This window comes from Callospermophilus lateralis, chromosome X, assembly GCF_048772815.1.
Source record: "Callospermophilus lateralis isolate mCalLat2 chromosome X, mCalLat2.hap1, whole genome shotgun sequence".
NCBI lineage: Eukaryota > Metazoa > Chordata > Mammalia > Rodentia > Sciuridae > Callospermophilus > Callospermophilus lateralis.
In genome coordinates this window covers 40,932,406-40,958,790 of record NC_135325.1, presented here as the reverse complement: position 1 = coordinate 40,958,790, position 26,385 = coordinate 40,932,406, and the positions used below count along the sequence as shown (strand labels likewise).

The following is a 26,385-nucleotide window of genomic DNA, read 5'->3' as shown; positions in this document are numbered from 1 at the left end:
ATTCATATCTTCTTCATACATGTACTTAGAGTAGTGATGTCCATCTCATTCCACCATCTTTTTTTACTCCCTTCCCTCCCTTTCTTTGTGCCCTATCTAGAGTTTGTCTAATCTTCCCATGCTCCCCGTTCCAACCCCATTATGAATCAGCCTCCTTATATCAGAGAAAGCATTAGGCATTTGTTTGGGGGGGATTGGCTAACTTCACTTATTTCTACTTTGTTAGTGTGGGCATTTAAGATTATAAATTTTCTTCTTAGAAGAGCATTTATAGTGTCTCAGAGATTTTGGTATATTATATCACTATTCTCGTTTGATTCTAGGAAACATATATATATATACAACTAATATATATATTAGTTGTAGATAGACAAAATATCTTTATTTTACTTTTTTTATTTTTATGTGGTACTGAGGATCAAACCTGGTGCCTCACACACACTAGGCAAGTGCTCTACCACTGAGCCACAATCCCAGCCCCTAGGAATTCTTTTTATTTCTTCTCTCATTTCCTCCATGATCCATTCCCCATTCATATATTTATGTATTTTCTTTAGTATTTTCTGCCATTTATTTCTTTTTTAATTTGCTTTATTTGTTCTTTCTAGATACCATGACAACGGGATGTATTTTGATATATATATACATACCTTATTCTAATTAGGATCCCATTCTTGTGGTTGACATGATGTGGAGTAACACTGGTCATTTATTAATATATGAACATAGGAAAGTTATGTCTGCTTCATTCTACTGTCTTTCTTATTCCTATCTCTTCTCCCTTCCCTTCATTCCCCTTTGTCTAATCCACTGATGTCAGTTCTTTCTTAAGTGTTTGATAGAATTCTTGAGTGAAAACATTCAATCCTAAGCTTTTCTTTCCACAAAGATATTCTACTATTATTTCATCATGTCATTTTTTTAATGGTTTTCTCAGGTTTATATAGCTTTCCAGTTTAACTTGATAGGATATATGTGTCCACAAACACATCCATATCATCTAGGTTTTCCAGTTTGTTAGTACATGGTTGTTCCTTTGTTTCTCTCTGGTATCTGTAATAATATATTCTTTTTCATCTTTTATTTATTTTTGTCTTCTCACATCTTTCTTTTTTTGTGGGTGGGGGGGCGGGAGGGGTGCCATGGATTGAACCCAGGGGCACTTGGCCACTGAGCCACACCTCCAGCCTTATTTTGTATTTTGGTGACAGGGTTCCACTGAGTTGTTTAGTGCCTTGCTGTTGCTGAGTCTGGCTTTGAACACACAATCCTCCTGCCTCAGCCTCATGAGTTCCTGGGATTATAGGCATGTGCCACCACACTCAGCTTACTTCTTTCTTGACTCATTTAGCTAAATGTTGGTCAATTTTGTCTTTCAGGAAATAAAACAACTCACATCATTGATGTTTATGGGTTTTTGGTCTCTATTCTTGTGTCTTTTCCCTCTGTGTTCTTTATTTCTTTTCTCCTAGTAATTTTGGTTGATTTTTTTCTTCTTCTTCAAGGTTCTTGAGGTGCTTAGATTTTTTGTTTGATATATTTCTATTATTTTATGTAGGTCCTTATTGCTACAAATTTTCATCTTATAGCTACGTTTACTACATACTGTAAATTTGAATATGTTATGTTTTCATCTTAATTTTTAATAAATTTCCTAATTTTCCTTTTAGTTGCTTTAGTGACTGTTCAATAACTTGTTGTTTATTCTTATATAATTCCTAAAGTTTTATCTGTTGTTGATTATTAGTTTTACTCCATTTGTGGTTTTAAAAAATAATAAATTTTTATTTTGTTTTTTATTTTATTGGTTCCTCTTTTATTAGTTATACATGATGGTAGAATCCATTTTGATATGATTATACAAGCATGGGTATATCATATTCTAATTAGGACTGCATTCTTCTGGGTGGGCATGATGGTGAGATTCATTTAGGTATTTTCATATGTGTACATAAGAAAATTATGTTAGATTTATTTCTTTGAAATTTGTTTTGTGACCCAATATATGATCTACTTTAGAGAATGTTTCATTTCCTGATGAGAAGAATATATAATATATAGCTATTTGATGAAATCTTCTGTAATATTTTAGGTTCATTTGGTCTATAATATAGTTTAACTCTTATATCTCTTTGTTGATATTTTCTCTGGATGATCTTTCCATTGATGAAAGTGGGAAATTGAGGCTTCCCACTATTGTTTTAGAATTTATCTCTGTTACAGATGTAATAATGTTTGTTTTAAAAAATTGTGTGTTTAAGCTTTATGTGTTGTGTTAGTCACTTTCTTTCTGACACTATGACAAATACCTGAGATAATCAACTTAAAGGAGAAAAATTTTTTGTTGTTCACAGTTTTGCAGGTTTCAATCAATGTTTGGTTGTCTTGTTGCTTTGGAGTTTTTGACAAAGCAGAATATCATGGCAGGAGCTTGTGATGAGGCAGTTTCTCACTTCAAGGCAATCATAAAATGAAAGAGAGAGAGGAGGGGGGCTTGAGTCAAATATTCCCTTTTAAGGAATATGAACCCAGTGATCAAACTTCTTTTCACTAGACTACAAATCCTAAAGATTCCACCACCTCCCCATTTGCCACAAATTGTTAACTAAACCTTAAATAAATGGGCATTCTCTGGGGCTGGGTTGTAGCTCAGTGGTAGAGCACTTGCCTAGCATGTGAGGCACTGGGTTTGACACTCAGCACCACATATAAATAAATAAACAGAGGCCCATTGACAACTAAAATATTTAAAAGAAATGGACATTCTGGGGACAGTTCCACATCATAATCAGAATTTATATATTTATATTCATTATAACTTCTTGTCAATCAATACATAGTAGAGTTCTTTGTCTTTTTACATTTCTCTTTAGGTATAGTTTACTTGATACAGTTACAGCTATTTCTGCTCACTTTTGATTTCTGTTTTTGGTTTCAGAATGCAGAAAAGAAAAAATTATAAAGATTTTAAGAATTACAGACTCCGGGCTGGGGTTGTGACTCAGTGGTAAAGAGCTCGCCTCACATGTGCAGGGCCCTGGATTCAATCACCAGCACCACATAAAAATAAATAAATAAAATAAAGGGTATTGTGTCCAACTACAACTAAAAAGATATTTTCTAAAAAAAAGGTATTACAGACTCCAACATTGAGTAGAGAGGAAGTTTGATCAGAGGTTTAAATACAACATAATGAACAGCATAACTCAAGATAGGACCTGCACTTCCCACCAGAGCTGGTGATTGCTGGGAAGGAGAACCATCTTAAAACCATTATCCAGGCTTTCTGCATGGAGGATCAAAACTCTTTGCATCTGCATCTAATTAAGCTGACTGGCTTCCTTTACTTGTGGTGGCCCAGTGTGCAATGGCTGCAAACAGCAATCTCCTTGGTAGTGTATGCAGCCTGTTGCTCATATGGTTTGCCCTAAGGGACCTTGGAGACAGCACTTTGAGTAGATGTTCATATTTCTGATCTCATGATGTCTCCCATCTAGGCTTCAAACAGGTATGAGGGGTGCCTTTTGGAAACCCCAGAGAACAGGGGTTTCAGGGTTCATTATGGCCAAGTCATCATGTCCATCTGCACCAAGTTACAGAACAAGGAACATGTGATTGAGGCCCTATGCAGGGCCAAGTTCAAGTTCCCTGGCTGCCAGAAGATCCACATCTCAAAGAAGTGGGGCTTTACTTTACCAAATTTAATGCTGGTGAATTTGAAGACATGGTGACTGAGAAGCGGCTCATTCTTGATGGCTGTGGGGTCAAATATATCCCCAATTGTGGTCCTCTGGACAAGTGGCGAGCCCTGCATTCAGGAGGGCTTCCACTGTGCTGTCTCCTTCTTAATCACCCACACACCAATAAATCCTGTATTGTTAAAAAAAAGAAGAAGAATAAAAGAAGGAGGAGGAGGAAGAGGAGGAGGAGGAGAAGGAGAAGAAAAGAAAAATCTTTGCAGTTTTCTGTCTTCTCTCTTTTTTATTTTATCCTCTTTTTAACCTCCCCAAGACCCAATGACTTCCTTTTCATCTTTTTTCACTTGCTTGACTTGTGTTCAGACCAAAACATCCCAGATTCAGGACTGAGTCTATGGCATGAACCCACTGAGTACTCTAGAATGCAAGACTAATACCAGGCCCCTTGAAACTGGTGGTTTAGAGCTATGCAGGCCCTTGCATGCCAACTACAGTCTAGTACAATTTAAAGGATAGGGATCAGAGAGATAGCTACTATTAATTCCAAGTTTACAGATGCATATACACCCTCTGCACTCAAGGCAAGTTGTAGTGTGGGACTTTCAGAGTCAACTGCCAATGCAGAGAAGGCCAGGATACTTGCTTCTCCACTGCATAGTTAGTATAGGGGCCTTTTAGACCCTTCCCAACTGTACCCAAAAACTTCAGAGCATCCACTGAGGCCCCAGAGAATCAGCACATGGGGCAATCAGTGCTACTGCTGCTGTCCTGGAAAAGGGGAAATATAATTACTATTAATTACTATTAATCCTGGAGGCATGGCTACACACAAACCCACTTCACTCAATGTGATTAATTACATGGGTCTTTCAGGGCCTCCTGATCTCCACAACCCCAGAAAAAAGTTAAGTACCCGCTGAAGTTGTGAGGATTCCAAAGATTGGGCTTTCAGACCCATCCCAAATGCCCCCAGAGAAGGACAGGTTAACATATTTGCAGTTAACCTCAAGGACACAGCATTTTACACAGAGCACAATGTTTCTCTCCCAGTCAGGGAAAACATAGGCAACAGGGCTGAAGAAATTTAGGTAATTCCACCAAACCATCCTAAGATTTTTTAGGCAGCCAGGAATGTCATTAAAACATGGAAACCACACAAGATGGTGCCAGAGGTGGGCAGGTGAGGTTGGCATGGATAGGTACAAGAACCTGAGAGTTAAAGAAGAATATGAAGAAGACAGATCTAAACAGGTCAAGAGCTAAGTATACTGCTGAGAAGGTTGGTGTGTTTTTTTGCTACCCTCATGTACAGAATCTCTCAGAGATTATGCAATCAAGGCTTTAGTATCTACTATTCCTCCCAATATCTGGCATAATTCAAAGTAAGAATGTTCACTAAGAATTCCCTTCATCTCAGATATATCAGCAAGGAGTAACTTCAAATTCTTTTTTTTAATATATTTTTTTTTTTTAGTTTTCGGCGGACACAACATCTTTGTTTTTTTGTTTTGTTTTGTTTTGTTTTGTTGTATGTGGTGCTGAGGATCAAACCTGGGCCGCATGCATGCCAGGCGAGCGTGCTACCGCTTGAGCCACATCCCCAGCCCCAGCCAACTTCTAAACTGTGAGTGGAAGAAAATATTTTAATATATTTTTTCAGAGTTTTTAGAATGTAGTTTTTTCTCAAATATTCACATTTATAGATGGTAATCAGCTCTCCTCAAAATGATGTAAGAGGTTTTCAAAACATAGTAAATACATTAAGTGATTTCTTTCACACAGTTATACCCCTTGTTCAGAACACATAATGCAGTAAAAGCAGCCTATAAAAGAGTCCTCCAGACAACAGAAGAATAAAGGTCATTCCAGAAGATGGGCAGATCTCAATATAGAAGTATAGGAAAAATAACAACTGATCTGCACCAAGCACATTATAACAAAAATATCTAGCATACAGAATAAGGATAGAATTTTAAAGGTCACAAGTGAAAAGTATCAGATTACATATAGAGAAAACCAACTTGGATCTCAGCTGATTTCTCAACCCAGACACTCAAAGCTAGGAGGTCCTGAAATCATATATATCAAGCTCTGAAAGAAAATGAATGCCAACCAAGAATTCTACATCCAGAAAAATTAAGCTTCAGATCAGAAGATGAAATAAAAACCTTCCATGATAAACAAAAGTTAAAAGAATCCACAAGTAGAAAGCCTGTACAGAACATTCTCAGTAAAATATTCTATGAGGACAAGATGGGGAAAAAAAGTGAAAACCAGCAAAGAGAGAAAATACACTAAAAGAAAAGTCAATCAAAGGAGAAACTAAGTCAAATTAAAAATAGGAAACCAAAATGCCTGGGACTACAAATTAATCTCAGTAATAACCCTGAATGTTATTGGCCTAAACTCATTAATCAAAAGACATAGTCTGGCAGATTGGATCAAAAAACAAGACCCAACAGTATGCTGTTTCCAAGAGACTTACCTCATAGACAAAGAAATTCACTGACTGAAGATGAAAGGATGGGGAAAAAAAAACATATTACTCACATGGATCAAGTAAACAAGCAAAGGTTTCCTCATATCAGATAAAATGGACTTTAAGCCAAAGTTAAAAAGAAAGGAAAAAGAATAACATTATATACTGCTTACAGGAAAAATACATCAACAAGACATAACAATCATAAACACTCATTCCCCAAACAATGGAGCATCTATGCACATCAAAAAACCCTTCCAATTTCAAGAACTAAATAGACCACAACACAATAATATTGGCTGATTTTTAACACACCACTCTCACTACTGGATAGATCCTCCAAACAAATGTAAACAAAGAAACTATAGAACTAAATAATACAATTAATAATTTAGACTTAATGGATATATATAGAATATTTCATTCATCAATGCTTTGACACACCTTCTTCTCAGCAGCAAACAAATCCTTCCCTAAAATAGGCCATATCATATGCCACAAAGCAACTCTTAGCAAATACAGAGAGAGAGAGAGAGAGAGAGAGAGAGAGAGATACTACTCTGCATTCTATCATATTATAATGGAATAAAATTAGAAGTCAATGATAAAACAACAAATAGAAGCTACTTGAACACCTGTAGATTAAATAATATGATATTGAATGATGAATGAATAGCAGAAGAAATCAGGGAGAAATTTTTAAAAATACTTAGAGGTAAATGAGAACACTGATGCAACATACCAAAATCTCTGGGACACTATAAATGCAGTGCTAAGAGGAAAGTTTACTGCACTGAACTCATTCATTAAAAGAATAGAAAGTCAATGAATAAATGACCTAACATTACATTTCTAAGCCCTAGAAAAGAAAAATCAATACCAAAAGCAGCAGATGACAAGAATTAGTTAAAATCAGAGCTGATATTTTTTAAAAATTCAAAAAAGTTTGTTATTTGAAAAAAATAAATAAAATTGATAAAAACTTAGCCATGGTGACAAAAAGAAAGAGAGAAAAAAACTAAAATTATGAAAAACCGTAACAAAAAAATATTATAATGGATATAATTGAAATACAGAAGATAATCAGAAACTATTTTTGAAAACTTATACTCCAATAAAATAGAAAATCTTGAGGACTTCAACAAATTTCTAAAGATGTGTGACCTACTCAAACTGAATCAAAAGGACATACATAATTTTAAACAGATCAATTTTAAGCAATGAAATAGAGGATGCCAACAAAATCCTACCAATCAAAATAAGCCCAGAACCATATGGATTCTTATCCAAGTTCTACAAGACCATCAAAGAAGAATTAACACCAATACTCTTCAAATTATTCCATGAAATAGAAAAGGAGGGAACCCTTCCAAACTCATTCTATGAGGCTAATAGCACCCTGATACCAAAACCAGAAAAAGACATATCAAGGAAAGAAAACTTCAGACTAATAAACCTGATAAACAGATGCAAAAATTCTCAATAAAATTCTGGAAAATTGCAATCAAAAATATATTAAACATGGTGCACCATGATCAAGTGCAGTTCATCACAGGGATGTAAGGTTGTTGGTTCAACATAGGGAAATCAATAATTGTAATTGATCACATCAATAGACTTAAAGACAAGAATCATATGATCATCTCCATAGATGAAAAAAAATCATTTAACAAAATACAGCATCTCATCATGTTCAAAACACTAGAAAAACTAGGGATAATAGAAACATACCTCAATATTGTAAAAGCTATAAACACTAAACCCAAGGCCAACATCATTATAAATGGAGAAAAATTGAAAACTTTCCTTCTAAAAACAAGATAATGCCCTCTTTCACCACTTCTATTCGATATCATCCTTGAAACTCTAGCCAGAGCAATTAGACATAAGAAAGACAATAAAGGGATATAAATAGGAAAATAAGAACTCAAAATATCACTATTTGCCAATGACATGACTGTATCTAGAAGATCAAAAAAATCCCACCAGAAAACTTCTAGAACTAATAAATGAATTCAGCAAAGTAGCCAGATATAAAATCAACAAACATATATCAAACGTGTTCCTATACATCAATGATGAATCCATTGAAAGAGAAATTAGGAAAAATACCCCACTCACAATAGCCTCAAAAAAATAAAGTATTGGTAATCAATCTATCCAAAAAAAAAAAAGGTGAATGATCTCTACAATGAAAACTACAGACACACACACACACAAAAAAAAAAAAAAAAAACTGAAGAAGACCTTAGAAGATGTAACTCTCTCCCATGTTCTTATATAGAAACAATTAACATTGTCAAAATGGCCATACTATCAAAAGCATTATACACATTTAATTCACTTCTGTTGAAAACCCCAATGACATTCTTTATAGAATTATATAAAGCAATTATAAATTTCATTTGTAAAAAATAAGAGACCCTGAATAGCCAAAGCAATCCTTACCAAGAAGAGTGAAGGCATTGCAATACCATATCTTAACTTACTACAAAGCCATAGTAATAAAAACAGCATGGTATTGGCACTAAAGCAGACATGCAGACAAATGGTACAGAAGACACGTAGAAATACCTACATAAATACAGCTATCTCATACTAGACAAAGGCACCAAAAAATGTACATTGGAGAAAATATATCCTCTTCAACAAATGGTTCTGGGAAAACTGGAAATCCATATGTAGCAAAATGAAATCAAACTTTTATCTTTCACCCTGCATGTAACTCAGCTAAAAGTGGATCAAATATTTAGGCACTAAACAGAAACCCACCTAATAGAAGAAAAAGTTGGCCCAGATCATGTTGGCTTAGGACCTGACTTCTTTCTTTTTTAAGAGAGAGAGAGAGAGAATTTTAATATTTATTTTTCAGTTTTCGGTGGGCACATCTTTATTTTTATTTTATGTGGTGCTGAGGATCAAACCCAGTGCCCTGCACATGTCAGGCAAGCGTGTTACCACTTGAGCCACATCCCCAGCCCAGGACCTGACTTCTTTAACAAGACTCCTAAAGCACAAAAAGTAAAATCAAGAATCAATAAATCGGATGGATCCAAGCTAAAAAGTTTCTTCTCAGCAAAGGAAACAATCAATCACATGATAAGAGAGCCTACAGAATGGGGGAAAAATTTTTACTACATGCACCTCAGATAAAGCACTAATCTCCAGGATATATATAAAGAACTCAGAAAATTTAACACCAAAAACCAAATAACCCAATCAATAAATGAGCAAAGGAAATGAAAAGACACTTCATAGAAGAAGAAATACAATCAATCAACAAACTTATGAAAAAATGTTCATCATCTCTAGCAATTAGAGAAATGCAAACCAAAACTAAGATTTCATCTCACTCCAACCAGAATGGCACTTTTCAAGAATACAAGCAATAAGAAGTGTTGGCGAGGATGTGGGGGAGAAGTACACTCATTTGCAGCTGGTGGAACTGCAAATTGGTGCAACCACTCTGGAAAGCATTATGGAGATACCTTAGAAATCTTGGAATAAATCCACCAATGACACAGCTATCCCACTCCTCAGTCTATACCCAAAAGACTTAAAATCAGCATACTACAATGTCACAGCCTCATCAATGTTTATAACAGCTCAATTCACAATAGCTAAACTATGGAACCAACCTAGGTGTCCTTCAAAAGATGAATGGATAAAGAAAATGTGGTATATATACAATGAAATATTACTCAGCCTTAAGGAAGAATGAAATTATAGCACTTGCATGTAAATGGATGGAACTAGAGAATACCATGCTAAGTGAAATAAGCCAATCTCCAAAAACCAAAAGCCAAATATTTTCTCTGATAAGCGGATACTGATCCATAGTATTATGGGAAGAAAGAAGAAAATTTGGTTGGTGTAGAGGGGAGTGAGGGGAGGGTTGTAGTTGTGGAGATGGTAGAAAGAGATAGACATTATTACCCTATATACATGTATGATTACACTACTGAAATGACTGCATCATTTAGAGTCAGAGAAATGAGAAGTTGTGCTCCATTGATATACAATATGTCAAAATGCATTCTACTGTCATGTATAACTAACTAGAACAAATAAATAAATAAATTATGAAGAAAATAGAAGGTTATAATATTTGTGGAGAGATACTTCTTTTAAAGCAACAAAATTTCAGATGAGGACAAGTCCTTTATGCACTTAAGAAAAACATATTGTTCATTTCCTCTACTTGCATGACCAATAAGTACAGCTACAACCTGTTTTAAAACCATAAAACTTAGGCACAAAGGTGAACCTCTGGCATGTGCAACCAAAAAGTTCTTTTTAAAAAAAGCCGTAGTCATGATAAAATAGACTCATTAAAGACATAAACTCAATTATCCTTTTTAAAAAAGCATCAATAAATAGGATGGATTCAAACTAAAAAGCAAAGGAAACAACAATGGAATATTACTCAGCCATAAAGAAGAATGAAATAATGGCATTTGCCCATAAATGGACATAACTGGAGACAATCATGTTAAGTGAAATAAGCCAGTCCCCACAAGCCAAAGGTTGAATGTTCTTTCTGACATATGAATGCTAACACACAATGGGGCAGGGAAGAATAGAAGTTCATTGGATTAGAAAAAGGGGAAAGAAGAGAAGGGAATGGGGGAAGGGAATAGAAAGGACAGTAGAGTGAATTGCACATTACTTTCTTTTGTTCATATATGAATACATTACCCCTGAAACTCCACATAATGTACAACCACAAAAATGGGATCCTAATGAGAATACGTTATACTCCATGTATGTATGTATAATATCTCATAATATACTCTACTGTTATGTATGTCTAAGAAATACAAATAAAAAATAAATAATAAATAATATGATATAATGTAATATAATAGATGAATCACCTCACATGCACAAGGCCCTGGGTTCCATACCCTGCACCAAAAAGAAAAAAGATATAATAGATGGAGAAAATGAGTTAAAATTTCCTCTAAGCCAAAATACTCAGATTTGAGTGAAAGTGATATAAGTGAAAGTGGATTAATTGTAGACTATGCTAATATAATCTCTCCTGTTCTTATAATGTTGGAATCTACCAAGTATAGGGTATAATGAGATAGGTTACACCCTGTTAAAATTCCTATCACCTTTTACCAAATGAGTTAGGGTGGAATATAGGCTGTGCAAGACATTTCTCACCCAACAAATTAAGGTGGAATGCATGCATTGGGATTACATATTCTTTCTAGAGGCTTTAAGTCTGTGTACCTGGGGGTATGGCAAATGTTGGAGCCCCAAACAGCCCTTCTCACTGACCACCTCTGGCAGAATGTGGACCATGCTGGGTCTATGTTAGTTCTTGAGGGTTTTTAGTCTGCACACCTAGGGGTGTGGCCAATTTGGGGGCCAAAGTAAGCCCTTCTCAGACTGAGTTTTGACAGGATGTGGACTGTACCAGATGAGCATATATTCACTTTGGAGGTTCTTATTATGTGTGCTCAAGGGTATGTCAGGTATCAAAGCGGCAGCAGATCCCTGGATGTTTCTGAGGTGGGCAGAACACCTATCTGTGCTGGAGGATAGGTTATGGAAACTGAATAATCTACTATCCTTGATCCTTACACCTTCAGACCTGGCCCTCACAGGAAACCACACCTGAATTGTGTTGCTTCAAGTCACAGAGGGCAGGTCTTCCAGAGGGCAGTGTCCTTCATTCCACTCCCCATTACAGCCTGCATAGAACTTCAGCATAGAACTACCTGTGGTTCTACCCTACAGCATAGAACTCTCTGTGGTTTTATTTCAAAGACATTCTCCCATTGTCTGCCCAGTGAATGTGTCAAGGGTGTCCACAGAGACCCTGTTATGTGACTGTGCCAAGTTTTCTGATCCCTAGACCATCATAGTCTCAGAAAATAAGATCTTTCTCAGGATGTTTTCTGACTACTGCACTCAGAGTTTGGTGAAAGATTCAGTGAATTTCTTCTCTAAAACTAGCTTGTTGTGCAAGTTTAAGTTATGTTTTGGAGTGCAGCCTTGTATGCCATGCTGTGACTCTTTCTCTTTTACATTTACTCCCTCAGAGGGAAGAATCCTCTGCCCCTGCCCCATGTGCTGGGTGCCAGGTGCTGAGGTACTCTGCTTCATTTACTTGTTATTCTGCCTCATCTCTTGATTTTACCATGTTTTGTTTTCTCTGCTGTCAATTTCCAGTGCTCACCCATAGCTACTTATCTCCATGTGTAGTTAAACATTTATTTATTTGGTTTTATCCCATAAAGGAGCAAGCTAGTGTTGGGTTCCTCTGCCATCTTGCCTAGAATCTATGATACTTCTTTAAAGCAACTACTTTGAATTCTTCATTAGGCAGCTTATGTATCTCCATTTCCTTGGGTCTGGCTTCTGAGTAATTATTGTGCTTTAGGTAGTGTTGTATATCCTTGGTTTTTTCATGTTTCTTATTGCCTGTCACTGATGACTTGCACATTTGAATTAAGGACTTGAGACCAGAGGAGGAAGCAGCCCGGCCCCGCCCCGTGTGCTAGTCCGGAGGAAGCCCATTAACCCTTAAAACCCATCAAAGGGGGTGTGGCTCCCAGCACGGTTCTGCGGCTGATCCAGGTACCCGGTTTCCAACTCCCCCACCCTTAGCTGCGATAACTCAAAATATTTCCCACAAGCTTTTGGGGGTTGTAGCTATCAACGCAAAACAACAACTGTACAGGCACCTGGTTTCTACCTCAGTGACTAGAGTAGGGAAGATACAGGTGGAAGCTCATTTCCGTTCACACCGGCTATACCCACCGCCCTGAATACAGAGGCTCAAGCTAGGAATAGACAACGCCACCTACTGGAAGCAAGGAAAACAGTGATCTGAGAGACTTTTTTTTTCTCTTTCTTTCTCTCTTTTCTTCTCTCTCTTCCACAACTTCAATATATGTGAAACCAAGAACTGTGCATGAACAACCGAATTACCAAAGTAATATAATATAGAGGAATTGCATGTACCCCACCTTCACCCATTTTTTTTCTTTATTTCTATCTTACTTTCCTTTTCCTTCTCTCTTATTTCTCTTTTCTTCCTTGTTATTTTCTTTCTTTTTTTCATTCGTATTCTCTCTATCCCACTTTCAATCTCCTAACTTTTGCTATCTATACATAGGGTAACTATCTAAATACAGATAGGACGTTGAGTCTATACATTCTTCCATAAATTACCAGTCTATTGGTTAGAGTTCCCCAAAGGTGCTAAGTTAGTTTAACCTAATACCCTCACTCCTTTCCCTCTAAGTATAACATCCTTTGTCTGAAATTAAGTTTTCTATATACCACCAGATATGGTATGCCTTTTATGAAACTAATGAATATATTCTTAAGTAATAATTAAAACTAATATCTATAGACTTAGAATCTAACTATAAATGTATTAATAATGAAAACTTGTGCTTAGATAATATACTGTTGATATTGGGAACTGTTAACACTGTCTTTCTCTGCAAAAGAGAGATTTTGGAGCTATACAAGAACAATACAAATATATAAGGGGAAAAACATTAACTCAACAGTTTCACAAAGCTAGAAAGAATCATGAGCAGTATGAAAAGACAAGGAAAGAAAGGACCACAAACAATACAGGTCAATTCAACATTAGATGAGGTAATATCTGCAGCTGATGGAATGTCAGACAAAGAGTTCAGGATATACATGCTTCAGATGATCTGGAGTCTCAAGGAAGACATTATACAGCAAATTCAGACAATGAAAGATCACTTTGACAATGAATTACATAAACAAATCCAAGAAGCAAAAGATCAACTCTATAGGGCGATAGAGGATATAAAAAACAAGCAAACAGAAATCCTGGCAATGCAGGAAACAATAAACCAAATTTAAAACTCAAATGAGAGTATTACCAGCAGAATAGAACACTTAGAAGATAGAGCTTCAGACAACAAAGACAAAGTTTTTCAACTTGAAAAGAACATAGACAGCTCAGCAAGAATGTTAAGAAATCATGAGCAGAACATCCAATAATTATGGGATAACACAAAGAAACCAAACCTAAGAGTTATTGGGATACAAGAGGGTATAGAGGTCCAAACCAAGGGAATGAGCAATCTATTCAATGAAATAATACTAGAAAACTTCCCAGACTTAAATAATGAAAAAGAAATACAAATACTAGAAGCCTACACGACACTGAATGTACAAAATCATAAGAGATCCACACCAAGACACATAATAATGAAGATGCCCAACATACAGAATAAGGAGAGAATCTTAAAAGCCACAAGAGAGAGGAAGCACATTACATTTAGGGGTAAACCAATCAGGATAACGGCTGATCTTTCAACACAGACTCTGAAAGCTAGAAGATCCTGGAACAACATATTTCAAACGCTGAAAGAAAAAGAGTTCCAACCAAGAATCATGTATCCAGCGAAATTAAGCTTCAGGATTGAAGACGAAATAAAAATCTTCCATGATAAACAAAAGTTAAAAGAATTTGCAGCTAGAAAACCAGCTCTTCAAGACATCCTTGGCAAAACATTACAGGAAGAGGAAATGAAAAATAACAATGAAAACCAATAGCGGGAGGTAGTACAGTAAAGGAAAAACTAATCATAGAGGAAAAACAAATCAGGTTAAGTAAATATGGCTGGAAATACAAACCATATCTCAATAGTAACCCTAAATGTTAATGGCTTAAATGCACCAATCAAAAGACATAGGCTAGTAGAATGGATTAAAAAAAAAAGAACCAACAACATGCTGCCTACAGGAGATTCATCTGATAGGAAAAGACATACTCAGACTGAAGGTGAAAGGTTGGGAAAAATCATATCACTCATACGGACCCCGGAAGCAAGCAGGGGTGTCCTTACTTGTTATCAAATAAAATAGACTTCAAGCCAAAGTTAATCAAAAGGGATGAGAGAGGACACTACATACTGCTCAAGGGAACCATACACTAACAAGACTTGACGATCATTAATATATATGCCCCAAACAATGGTGCAACTACGTTCATCAAACAAACTCTTCTCAATTTCAAGAGTCAAATAGACCACAACACAATAATCATGGGAGATTTTAACACACCTCTCTCACCAATGGACAGATCTTCCAAACAAAAGTTGAATAAAGAAACCATAGAGCTCAATAATACAATTAATAATTTAGACTTAATTGATATATACAGAATATACCACCCAACATCAAGCGGATACACTTTCTTCTCAGCAGCACATGGATCCTTCTCAAAAATAGACCATATATTATGTCACAGGGCAAATCTTAGCAATTACAAAGGAGTAGAGATACTACCATGCATTTTATCTGATCATAATGGAATGAAATTGGAAAACAATAATAAAATGAGAAAGGAAAAATCCTACATCACATGGAGATTAAACAATATGCTACTGAATGAACAAAGGGTTACAGAAGACATCAAAGAGGAAATTAAAAAATTCTTAGAGGTAAATGAAAACTCAGACACAACATATCGAAATCTCTGGGACACTATGAAAGCAATACTAAGAGAAAAATTCATTTCATGGAGTTCATTCCTTAAAAGAAGGAAAAGCCAACAAATAAATGACCTCATACTACACCTCGAAGCCTTAGAAAAAGAAGAACAAATCAGCAGCAAATACAGTAGAAGGCAAGAAATAATTAAAATTAGAGCTGAAAGCAATGAAATTGAAACAAAAGAAACAATCGAAAAAATTGACAAAACTAAAAGTTGGTTCTTTGAAAAAATAAATAAGATTGATAGACCACTAGCCATGCTAACGAAGAGAAGAAGAAAGAGAACTCAAATTACTAGCTTACGGGATGAAAAAGGCAACATCACAACAGACAATTCAGAAATACAGAAGATAATTAGAAATTATTTTGAAACCCTATACTCTAATAAAATAGAAGAGAGTGAAGGCATCGATAAATTTCTTAAGACATGAACTACCCAGATTGAGTCAGGATGATATAAACAACATAAACAGACCAATATCAAGTGAGGAAATAGAAGAAGCCATCAAAAGAATACCAACCAAGAAAAGCCCAGGACCGGACAGATATACAGCAGAGTTTCACAAGAACTTTAAAGAAGAACTAATACCAATACTCTACAATCTCTTTCAGGAGATAGAAAAAGAGGGAGAACTTCCAAATTCATTCTACGAGGCCAATATCACCCTGATTCCCAAACTAGATAAAGACACCTCAAAGAAAGAAAACTACAGACCAATATCCCTAATAAATTTAGATGCAAAAATCCTCAATAAAATTCTGGCAAATCGAATACAAAAACATATCAAAAAGATCGTGCACCATGATCAAGTAGGATTCATCCCTGGGATGCAAGGCTGGTTCAATATACGGAAATCAATAAACGTTATTCACCACATCAATAGACTTAAAGATAAGAACCATATGATCATCTCGATAGACGCAGAAAAAGCATTCAACAAAGTACAGCATCCCTTTATGTTCAAAACACTAGAAAAACTAGGGATAACAGGAACATACCTCAATATTGTAAAAGCTATATATGCTAAGCCTCAGGCTAGCATCATTCTGAATGGAGAAAAACTGAAGGCATTCCCTCTAAAATCTGGAACAAGACAGGGATGCCCTCTCTCACCACTTCTATTCAATATAGTTCTCGAAATACTGGCCAGAGCAATTAGACAGACAAAAGAAATTAAAGACATTAAGATAGGAAAACAAGAACTTAAATTCTCACTATTTCCGATGATATGATCCTATACCTAGAAGACATAAAAGGGTCTACAAAGAAACTACTAGAGCTAATAAATGAATTTAGCAAAGTGGCAGGATATAAAATCAACATGCATAAATCAAAGGCATTCCTGTATATCAGCGACAAATCTTCTGAAATGGAAATGAGGACAACCACCCCATTCACAATATCCCCCAAAAAAATAAATAAATAAAATACTTGGGAATCAACCTAACAAAAAAGGTGAAAGATTTATACAATAAAAACTACAGAACCCTAAAGAGAGAAATAGAAGAAAATCTTAGAAGATGGAAAAATATACCCTGTTCATGGATAGGCAGAACTAACATCATCAAAATGGCGATATTACCAAAAGTTCTCTATAGGTTCAATGCAATGCCAATCAAAATCCCAATGGCATTTCTTGTAGAAATAGATAAAGCAATCATGAAATTCATATGGAAAAATAAAAGACCCAGAATAGCAAAAGCAATTCTAAACAGGAAGTGTGAATCAGGAGGCATAGCGATACCAGATTTCAAACTATACTACAGAGCAATAGTAACAAAAACAGCGTGGTACTGGTACCAAAACAGGTGGATGAACCAATGGTACAGAATAGAGGACACAAAAACCAATCCACAAAATTACAACTATCGTATTTGATAAAGGGGCTAAAAGCATGCAATGGAGGAAGGATAGCATCTTCAACAAGTGGTGTTGGGAAAACTGGAAATCCATATGCAACAAAATGAAACTGAATCCCTTTGTCTCACCATGCACAAAAGTTAACTCAAAATGGATCAAGGAGCTTGATATCAAATCAGAGACTCTGCGTCTGATAGAAGAAAAAGTTGGCTCCTATCTACATATTGTGGGGTCGGGCTCCAAATTTCTTAATAGGACACCCATAGCACAAGAGTTAAAAACAAGAATCAACAAATGGGACTTACTCAAACTAAAAAGTTTTTTCTCAGCAAGAGAAACAATAAGAGAGGTAAATAGGGAGCCTACATCATGGGAACAAATTTTTACTCCTCACACTTCAGATAGAGCCCTAATATCCAGAGTATACAAAGAACTCAAAAAATTAAACAATAAGAAAACAAATAACCCAATCAACAAATGGGCCAAAGACCTGAACAGACACTTCTCAGAGGAGGACATACAATCAATCAACAAGTACATGAAAAAATGCTCACCATCTCTAGTAGTCAGAGAAATGCAAATCAAAACCACCCTAAGATACCATCTCACTCCAGTAAGATTGGCAGCCATTAGGAAGTCAGACAACAACAAGTGCTGGCGAGGATGTGGGGAAAAGGGTACACTTGTACATTGCTGGTGGGACTGCAAATTGGTGCGGCCAATTTGGAAAGCAGTATGGAGATTCCTGGGAAAGCTGGGAATGGAACCACCATTTGACCCAGCTATTGCCCTTCTCGGACTATTCCCTGAAGACCTTAAAAGAGCGTACTATAGGGATACTGCTACATCAATGTTCATAGCAGCACAATTCACAATAGCTAGACTGTGGAACCAACTTAGATGCCCTTCAATAGATGAATGGATTAAAAAATGTGGCATTTATACACAATGGAGTATTACTCAGCACTAAAAAATGACAAAATCATGGAATTTGCAAGGAAATGGATGGCACTAGAGCAGATTATGCTAAGTGAAGCTAGCCAATCCCTAAAAAACAAATGCCAATGTCTTCTTTGATATAAGGAAAGCAACTAAAAACAGAGCAGGGAGGAAGAGCATGAGGAAAAGATTAACTTTACACAGGGACGAGAGGTGGGAGGGAAAGGGAGAGAGAAGGGAAATTGCATAGAAATGGAAGGAGACCCTCATTGTTATACAAAATTACATACAAGAGGATGTGAGGGGAAAGGGAAAAAAACAAGGGAGAGAATTAAATTATAGCAGATGGGGTAGAGAGAGAAGATGGGAGGGGAGGGGAGGGGGGATAGTAGAGGACAGGAAAGATAGCAGAATACAACAGTCACTAGTAAGGCAATATGTAAAAACATGAATGTGTAACGGATGTGATTCTGCAGTCTGTATACAGGGTAAAAATGGGAGTTCATAACCCACTTGAATCAAATGTATGAAATATGATATGTTAAGAGCTTTGTAATGTTTTGAACAACCAATAAAAAACTGAATTAAGGACTTACTCTAGTCCTTGCGGACTTGCTTTGATTGGGCAGGCCATCTGTCACAATACAGTGGTGAGCGTGAATTGAGCATGAAGCCTCCCTTCACTGGGATGGACCTCAACAAGGGTGAGATTTTCAAGGATGAGTTGGAACCCGAGTATAATGCGTGTAAACTTGGAGCTTGTATCCACAGGAGGCAGCATCAAGACTGGGTCTAGATACGCTGACCAGCTGCTAAGGCAAGCATTGAGCTTGAGTCTACAGGGGCAGAACAGGCACTCTGACACCAGAGTTAATTGAATGGGGTTGGAGCCTGAGTATACAGGAGCTAGCCTGGTGGGTGGGTTGGCTTATAACTTAAAGTTACAGGGGCAGGTCTATATCTTGGATCCACAGTGGCTGGCATGGAGCTTGGGTCTACAAAGTTGTTTCTGGAACAAAACAACTGGAGTCTAGCACTGGAATCTACGGGGATAGGCCTGGACTCTGGTCTCCTGCAGGAGGTCTGGACCCTGTGCTCCCTGGAGTCAAGTTCAACTAGGACTGACCTAGAACTTGGGGTCAGTGTGATGCTGTGGCCATTGCATTCATATTGTCTCGTCTGGAGCCTAGGATTGCAAGTGCAGGTCTGGATCAAAGAGCCACTGGGACTGACCTCTCAATATTTATTTCACAACATCTGCTTTAACTACTTATTGAACAAATTATAGAATTATTTTATATTTTAATATATGAGCCATAATAACATGGAATTTTCAGATTTACTATATACTTAGAAAAAATGCATTTATTTTTATTATAATTCAGATGATAATGTTATCTCTTCTACATCCCTGTAAAAATCATTACAAAATGTACCTATAAATCTCTAAGGAAATTCTCTAGCAATTCATGAACTTTATTAAGATCTTCTTAAAGTTTTTATTTTTTAAATGTAGATTGACACAATACCTTTATTTTATTTTTTTATTTTTATGTGGTACTGAGGATTGAATCCGGTGCCTCTCACGTGTTAGGCAAACACTCTACCATTGAGCCACAACCCAGCCCTTATTAAGATCTTCATTAACCAGGCTTCGATGCACATGCCTATAATCCCAGTGGCTCTGGAGGCTGAAGCAAAAGGATTGTGAGTTCAAAGCCAACCTCAGCAAAATGGAGGCACTAAGCAACTCAGTGAGACCCTGTCTCTAAATAAAATACAAAATAGGGCTGGGGATGTGGCTCAGTGGTCTAGTGCCACTGAGTTCAATCCCTGGTACCCCTACCCCATCCCCCCAAGAAAAGATCTTAACTAAATTTTTCTCAATATCCTTGTATTTTTTCACCATAATTTTTATAAATGTTTTAATTAGGATAACCTATGTAATACTGAGCATTTTAGAAGTAAAGTAGAATATTAGAAAAGCAAATGAACCATCTTAACCAAACAAATAGGATGTAGAAGAACATGGGATAAGGATTTATGTAACATGATACAAGCACCCTAGAAAAATTGGCAGTAAATTGAAGAAAATGTACTGGGAACTTCATTCTTTTTAAGATTTTAGGCATGTCTCCCTTTGTTGATATATTCACAGTACAGTGAAGGAAAGTAGTCATTTGTAGGAAAAAGGCCAAATTTTTCTACTAATTTTGATACTATATTATATTTGGACTTCTTATGAAATATTTACTTAAAATTCACAACTTACTAGATTTTAGTCACATATCTCTAACAGCAATGAGAAACAAAATTTATAAGGACCTTATTGGACCTGTGAAATTTTAAAGTATACAGTAAGGACTGGGTGTCAACAAAAGAAAGCACAGGTTGGTTACTGCAAGACAATATCATGGGTGTTATCTGCTTTGATGAGTTCACATGGCCCAGGCTTCAATCTGAAAAGTCTACAACCTGATCTTACATATGTCCTAGAATTCATCCAAATTCAGGAAGTGAAATCATACTTATTACATCCTACGACTGAAATATTTTTAAACAATGCAAAAGTACAATTTATTAATTTGTAATAACAAATGCAATTATCATACAGGACAGATATATCATTCAAGCAAGCAACACCCCACTTTCCCTTTTAAACAAGTTATATGAGAAGCAAAGTTTTAGAAGAGCTCTTGAAAAAGAGCTTGATAAAGATTTTGATTCAATGAAAATCACAGAATGCTAATAACTTGAATCTTTCTTGATATCTGATATTATATTTGACTGCAAAATGAAAATTTATCTTTTAGGTGGATCATTGGTTGCTACCACTCTAAGCATATTTTTAGCAGAAAATAGCTGCGATGTTTCACTTTTGTGGTTCTTGCTTTACATCATTGATCAATCAGCCCCAATATTTGCCCATGACCATTTTACACATTCTTATGTTCTTTAAAAAAAATTATACTTATTTAAACAAATAAAAAATGAGTGCAGTCAAGCTATGTATAACCTAAATAATATATATGAAAGTCCTATTGCTGTGGAGAAGAAAAAAAAAAAGTCCTATTGCCACCAAACTTTTAACATTCCTTGGTCCTCCTCTATGTCCAAGATTAAAACATAGGTATTAGGGACTGGGGTTCTGGCTCAGTGATCCAGTGATTGCCTAGCATGTGTGAGGCACTGGGTTTGATTCTTAGCACTGCATATAAATAAATAAAATAAAGATCCGTTGACAACTAAAAATTATTTTTAAAACATAAGTACCAGTTCTTCCTAGATAATTTTCAATGTATTTGAATGTAGATATATATAGTACTTACAATAACATAAAGTTTTAGACTTAGAATATGACTTAGAATATGTAATAGAAATTATATCATCAAAACCTTCTTCTCTACAATTTTACTTTACCCACATGAGAAGGTCTTAATGACTTTTCTTTATCAACATTGATTTACTAAAATACTTCAACTACCTCATAATATTACATTGTACATCAGCATAATTTATAGGATTATTCTTCTGTTGAAGTCACTTACCATGATTGCAACTTTTATTAAAAACAATGAAGTTATTAATAAGTGGTAGCATTTTCATAAGCTCCACAAGTGTAATATAAGTCAAAATACACAAACATTACATTTAGAATGCTGTTAAAACACATTAAAATTTTACACTTTCATGGAGAGCACATAATTCACACTATATTTATAAATAATAGATATTCTGGAGACATTTGACTGTTGCAAATATGATGGGAAAGGAGTGAAGTAAACAAAATTGATCATTACAGGCCATGTATATTTTGTACTCTATGAACTCTATGTTCTATAGTCTTTTATAATTTTTATGCTACTAGATTTGATAACAAAGCTACAATGTCACATAAATAATAAATAGCATTGAACCACATAGTACTGCAAAAGAACTTTTTAAATGTGTTTTTAAAATGACTCCAAAAAAGGAAATAATAATTGAACACATGAAAATAATTTTAAATATAAAAATATTGAGTTTATTCAGTCTTCCAAAAAGCCTATATAGGCATAAACCAATAATCCCCAAAGACACACCACAAAAAAAATAACTAAAAAAGAAAAAAACAACAGTCTATGAGAAAAATATGTTTCAATTTATTGGTAAAACACTCATTTCTGTCATAAGAAGGCAAAGACATACAGTAAATATTGATAAATCAGCCAAGTAAAATAATTCTCAACACAGTAAAAAGATTAACTATCTTCCCCAAATAAAGTGCAGGATATAGTAAAAAAAAAAAAAAATGTAAGTTGTGCTACACTGTGATTGAGGGAAATGGGACAAAGAACAGAAATATCATAATGTCAAAATTAATCCTAATTTATATAAGTAAAAAGAACAAATAAAAATAAAAACCTGCACAAATAAAAAAATAAAATAAAATGCTTAGCATATTTTATGTGTTCAATGATACTTAGATGTTCTTACTTTTTATTCATACCATGAGGTTCATGGTTCCTCATGGTCATAGCAAATCTATTCCTAGCCACAGGATCTTCCCAAATCTTTTATTATTCAAGGCTGTTGTTTAAATTTTAAAAACTTATGCAATTATTTACCTTGATATTCAGCTTTCATGCTGGCTGTACTTTTTATTCACTTTGTATAAGTATCTTACACTGTCTCTGAGCTCACAGAATGAGACCCCTTTCTCCTCTTGGTACCTAATGATGGACAAACTCTCCCCACCTGTGCTCCACTGTTCTGTACTATACAAGAAGCCTTTGGCTGGACTCTTTTCATGGTTTGCATGTGAGGTGCTCCCGAAAATCTCATGTGTGAGACAGTGGAAGAAGGTTTAGAGATGAAATTATTAGGTTACGAGAGCCTTAACCCAGTCAGTGAATTCATCCTCTGATAGGGATTGAATGATATCTGAAGTCAGGTAGAGTGTGGCTGGAGGAGGTGGTTCATTGGGGCTGTGCCTTTTGGGTATATATATTTTGTATCTGGCAATTTTAGTCAGTTTGTGTCTGTCTGTCTGTCTGTCTGTCTCTCTGACCACACTCTTCCACCATGATGTTGAGCCTCACCTGGAACCCAGAGGAATGGATCTAGCTGTCTATGGACTGAGACATCTGAAACCATGAGTCCCAAAATAGTTTTCCTCCTTAAAATTGTTCTCATCAGGTCTTTTAGTCATAGCAGTGAAAAAGTTAACTAAAACACTTCTTCCCTCACTTTCAGCTCCAAGGAATTTGCTTCTTAAAAGTTAATGGGTCAGGGGCAGGGGCTGTGGCTCAGTGATAGCGCACTTGCCTAGCATGTGTGAGGCACTGGATTTGATTCTCAGCACCACATATAAATAAATTTTTTTTAAAAAAAGGTCTATCAACAACTAAAAAATAAATTAAAAATTTTTAAACAGGTAATGGATCAGGCCAGGTATATGCCTATAATCCTACTGGCTAGGAAGGCTGAGGCAGGAGGATCCTGAGTTCAAAGCCAGCCTCAGCAAAAGTGAGGCACTAAGCAACTCAGTGAGACCCTGTCTCTAAGTAAAATACAAAATAGGGCTGGGGATGTGGCTCAATCTTGGAATGCCCCTGCGTTAAATTTCCAGTACCCCCTCCCCCTAAAAAAGGTACAGGAAGTGGAAAGACTGCAGGAGAGAGGAGGGATAGGAAAAGAGAGAAATGGTGGGATAAAAACTGACCAAACTATCCTATGTACATATATGAATATATCAAAGTGAATTTAACCTTTATGTTTATCTATAAAGTACTAATTTAAAAAAAAAAAAACTACAAATAAATAGAAGGAAAACCCAGTAGAGAAAAGGGAACTGGAGAGGGAGGAGGGATGAAAGAGGGAAGTACTAGGGACTGAACTGGAGTAAATTATATTCTACGCTTGTATGATCATGTCAAAATGAACCGCAATATTAAAAAAAAAAAAAAAAAAAAAGTCATGGAAAAAAGAGCAGCTATATCACAAAAAAAGAAAAAGGAAAAAATAGTGATTGAAGTACAATATGGAAAAAACAGAGAATGTGTAAGGGAAAAAAAGAGAGAGAGAGAGAGAGAGAAGCTGTGAAGGAAGGGTTGGGGGATGAATGCTAGAAACCTAGGTCTGTGTCCAAAGGGACCCATACCAAGAGGGGAATCCAGAGTAAATGAAAAATGAGTTAGGTTTGCCCACAAACAGCCTGTTTTGCCTCCAAGGTGCCCAGGCACAGCAGGTCCACACCCCGTCTGAAGGTCCCAAGGACTTCCAGTGACTGGAGCTTAAAAAGGAAAGGAGAGGAAAACTACGCTGCGGGGGAGGCCGCATAGGAAAAGGGGTGACTGTCATTTGTGGAACCACAGTGCCGTCTAGCGGAAACAGTTTCTGAAAACCCCAGGGCGAAGGGACACTTGCTCCAGTACTCAGGTGCCCAGGGTGGTGTGCAATGGGGATGTGAGACTGGGATGAGTGTATTCTAGCCGAGGACAATCTCCCCACCAGGGGTCCAAAGCACAGGGGGAAGCCTGCCTGCCCTCGGGACCCTACCCAGGGGCCCTGGGACCCTGCAGGCAGCAGTGCCGCACCAACCAGCACAGGGGGCGGAGCTTCCTGCAACGCCATTTTAGGACGGGCCCAGGAGAAGCCGCTGGCCGCTGACTGAGCTCCGTTCTGGCTCCGTTCTGGCTTTGGGGTCTGGGGTCTTAGGTCAAGAGTTGCAGGTGTTCCTGCCTGAGGTCACCACACGCTGAGGCCAGGAGGCCCCTTTCCTTCCCGGCAAGACAGCAATCTGTGGCAGCTATGGAGGGCCGCCCACTGTCAGCCTTTTCTTCCTCCGTGCTCCCTGGCGGAAGAGTCAGGGTGTCCCTTGTGCTTGGAATGAGCTGGGGCAAGTGCCAGCCAGGGCGTAACCGTCCACCTTGGTTCGCGGTGGCCATGGGTTGATGGCAAGTGGCGGTGGTGGATCGCGGCCCGGCCCTGATTCCTGCACGGAGCTCGGCTGGACTGGGCTCTGGTGTCCACTCGGCTCCACTCACCAGAAACTCATTCCACTTGATGGCGGTAGAGCACTACACTTCTCAAACGTGACGCCACCTGCCGCTCCACTCCACTCTCCCCCCGCCCTTTGCGGCTTAAAAAAAAAAAACACAGCAGTCTAAAATGTGAGAATGAGGAATGGAAAGCAAAAAAGGCTCCTATCTGATTCTTCCCGAAGATCTGGCCCCCCCACCACCACCAAGAAAAAAGAAAGCAAAAAAAGGCCACCATGCCCCAACTAGACCTGCAAACTCACAGGATCAACTGACCATGAAGCAGTAGGTTGAGATCTATAGGAATTATAGGAATCTTGTTCCAGCATCCAGGTATTTCTGTGACTTTCTCTTTCTTGGGACCTCTTGGTTTGGTGTAACTCCACTTTTTTTTTTTTTTTTTTTTTTAATTGGTTCTTTTAGTTATACATGAGAGGAGAATCCTTTTTGACATAATTATGCAAGCATGGACTATATTTTGTTCTAATGCAAACTCCAGTACCTCTCTTTTTCCTTCCCTCTCCCTACCCCCTTCTCCCTTATTTCTCCCTTCCTTCTATTAATCTTTCTCCCATTTTCCCAGTTCATGTTTTTGGTTTATTGTTGTTTTGTTGTTTTTTTTGTTTTTTTTTTTTAAGTTGTCGTTAGACCTTTATTTTTATGTGGTGCTGAGAATCGAACCCAGTGCCTCACACATACCAGGCAAGTGGTCTACCACTGAGCCACAACCCCAGCCACTTTAGTTCATTCATTGGGTATTTTGTTTTGGTTTTGTTTTTTGCTGGGGATTGAACCCAGGGCCTTGTGCTTGTGGGGCAAGCACTCTACCAACTGAGCTATATCCCCAGCCTCCAGTTCATGTTTTCTAAATTAATTTTT

At 36.8% G+C, this 26,385-nt stretch overlaps 1 non-coding gene across 1 annotated transcript; it reads left to right on the top strand.

Annotated features, from left to right (window-relative positions):
* The first annotated feature begins 3,314 nt into the window (after nucleotides 1-3,314).
* LOC143639565 (small nucleolar RNA SNORA70) lies at nucleotides 3,315-3,449 on the top strand. The gene has a single exon (XR_013154713.1). It is a non-coding gene; the product is annotated as a small nucleolar RNA SNORA70 (small nucleolar RNA).
* Nucleotides 3,450-26,385: the final 22,936 nt, after the last annotated feature.